Raw genomic sequence first — 3,167 nt, 5'->3', positions numbered from 1 at the left:
CACAGATGTTCACATGTGTAGGGTCTTCATTCATGTCCTGGTTCTCAACGTCTACTGATCCAGGATCTTCCAAAACAGTATCACAGATATTCACGTGCAGAGTCTTCATTGGTGTTCTGTTGACTTTCAGTATTGTCTGGTTCAAGATTGTCCAAAGCAGAATCACAAGGACTCACCTGTATGAAGATTGGATAACACTTGGTTCTTAATGAAGGATTCATTTCGTTGGGAGTCCAAGAAATGTTCTCTGTACTTTCTACAGGCGGTTGTTCCAGACACTCCACTGGTTTGCCTAGTACATGGCAGGGGTCTTCTGAAACACTGTATAAGGTTGTCAAACAACTCTAGGGTTTCATCTACACTAATAGGAGGTTGAGTTTTGTCCTGGTCTTCAGGGTTGACAGAGTCCAAAACAGGATCACAAGGAACCACATCTGTAGGGACTTCACTTGCGTCTTGGCTTTCAAAGTTTTAGTCCTGACTCGGAGGTTGGTCAGACTCAGAGGTCTGTCCTGACTCAGAGGCTTTGTGGGCTTCTTAAACTAGGATGGATTTTTTTTGGAGAATATAGTTCCAATAACTACAAAAAGACCATATCTCAGTATTTTCGTCTTGCTTTCAAAAGTAAGGTTCATCTGCAGTTGTATTATTGGTGCGCACTCTCTAACAGAGAGCTTCCTTTCTGCAGGAGAGTCTCTGTTTCTGTTAACAGCAGACTCTTCATTCATGTCCTGGTCCTCAAAGTCTACTGATTCAGGATCTTCCAAAACAGTATCACAGATGTTCACGTGTAGTCTTCTTTGGTGGACTGTTGATTTTCAGTATTGTCTAGTTCAAGATTGTCCAAAACAGAATTGCAAGGACTCACCTGTATGAAGATTGGATAACACTTGCCTCTTAATGAAGGATTCATTTCGTTGGGAGTCCAAGAAATGATCTCTGTACTTTCTACAGGTGGTTGTTCCAGACACTCCACTGGTTTTCCTAGTACATGCCAGGGTTTTTCTGAAACACTACATAAGGTACTAAAACAACTCTGGGGTTTCATCTACACTAATAGGAGGTTGAGTTTTGTCCTGGCCTTCAGGGTTGACGGGAGTCCAAAACAGGATCACAAGGAATCACATCTGTAGGGACTTCACTTGCGTCTTGGCTTTCAACGTTTGTTAGTCCTGACTCGGAGGTTGGTCCGACTCAGAGGCTGGGTGAGGCTCAACGTCTGGTCCACTCTTAGAGGGTTCTTGCCTCTGAACAACGTCTGAATCATCTGCACAACAGACAGCATGTTGAATGCACTTCCATGCTTTTCTAAGATGGTCTTTTCAAAGATGAATTTTCCTAGGACGTGCCAGGGTTCTTCTGAAACACTGTATAAGATTGTAACAAGTCTTTATGATCCTTATTTTTGTAGATGCAAACATTTTCCTTTGAGGAACAAGATTCTCCAGTAGCAAAGTGGAATGCATATTTAGCGAAACTTAGGAAAATCCTTGTCCTTCTGACACCTCTGAGAGAACATCCACATTTAATTCTCAGAAGGAAGATCAAAACTTTGCTGTGTTCTTCCTGGGATGTTTCTCTAGCAAGATGCAGAGTTGGTCCGTCAGCAGCTTTTTCAATCACTTGCCAAAGAAGTTTGCTGAGAAATTTCCTCTTCTTGCAATCTGGGCTTCTTAGACCAGGATGGATTTTTTTTGGAAAATGTTTTTTTCCCAAAAAAGAGATCGCCCTACCCGTTTTTATTTGGGTTCCATCTCCTAACGGGCATAGGGCAAATGTCAGTGGAACCGCTACATCCAACCAGTTACTCAGCAAGTCCCAGAAGGGTTTGACCATTTTGTATTCCCATATTCAGTGTAAAAAAAGTTCCTACTTTTCATCTGCTCCTCTGCGCAGGAATCTGCTGCGAATGAACGGTAGATGCTCCGCTCGTTTTTGTTTGGTCTGGTCGCAGTCACAAGGTCATATTTATATTTTTTTTCTTCATATTTTACAAAGCGATTCTCTGTCACCTGGTCATCCAGGCAAAGTCGTGAAAACGTATATTTTCTCATGGTGACTCACTATTCTCAAACGTTAGGCACTTCCAACACTATGCATGCGCACAGCAGATCGGACAGCGAAACCCATCGAGTCTGTTAACATCAGCTCAGGTCCTGGGAGTAAATATAATTTTTAATACAGATTTTAAAGTTAAAGGAACTTAAAACAAAAAGTCAGCATCAACGTAAAATTCTAAATATATTGAAGGGGTCATGAAATGTTTATTGAAAAATTAACTACCAAGTCAAATTCTATTTGTTACCTTTTACTACCTTAATTTGAGCTAATTTAATTTACTACCTTTTACTACCGTGTGGAAACCCTGTCACATGAGGCAAGAGGCTGTAACAATGTATAAACCATTAACTAACCTCAACACGCCTGATTAGCGCACCAATCTGCCTAACATGCAACAATTTTAACGCTGGCTGAAACACGGGCTAAAATTAAACGACAACAAACACACAAAAAAGAACCGAAGGAGGAAAGTGAAGTTGGGGACGTTGGAGGAATCTGGAACTACCGTTTTTTACCCTCTCCGCCCCCTTACTATTTTCCCGTAAATATTCCTTCTTCCCGGTGCCAGAAAAGTTTCTCCAACTCTTAATCCAACCGAAGTCCAATAGATAGATGTTCCAGGGTTCGGTTAGCGAGAGCTTGAAATGTCGTCTGACCAGTTTTCGCGCTTCGCAAAGGTTCTGGTTCCCATGATGCAATGCGTAAATTTTAAAATACAGGATATCCAAAAGCGATTTTTTATTGTATTAGAGCCATAATAATAATAATTATTTATTTTTACAAATAAAACTTTTAATTAAAGATTATAATAAACCCGTTTCTGCGTTTTTCTTTTTTTTTTTATTAATGAATTTTGTGGTCCGCGAGTTGTTTAAATCTGACAGTTTTTCAACCCAAGGGCAAAAAGTTCGGACAACACCTGTCTAGAACATTTCTTTTCCTGTGAGATTTTGCTGCAGCAACAAGAATTAGTTTCTGTTTTTACAGATAYMTAYCAGGGTTTGCTCAGGTTTGTCTGTAACTCTGGGAGGATTATTGAAACGAACGCATTTCTTGATTAAATGAAAGTTCACCTTTAGCTCTTAAACACTGCCATGTTTATTAAA

Source organism: Poecilia reticulata, linkage group LG5 (assembly GCF_000633615.1).
Source record: "Poecilia reticulata strain Guanapo linkage group LG5, Guppy_female_1.0+MT, whole genome shotgun sequence".
In the NCBI taxonomy this organism is placed as follows: domain Eukaryota; kingdom Metazoa; phylum Chordata; class Actinopteri; order Cyprinodontiformes; family Poeciliidae; genus Poecilia; species Poecilia reticulata.
The sequence above is the reverse complement of the archived record's forward strand: the minus strand, read 5'-3'. Positions refer to the sequence as shown.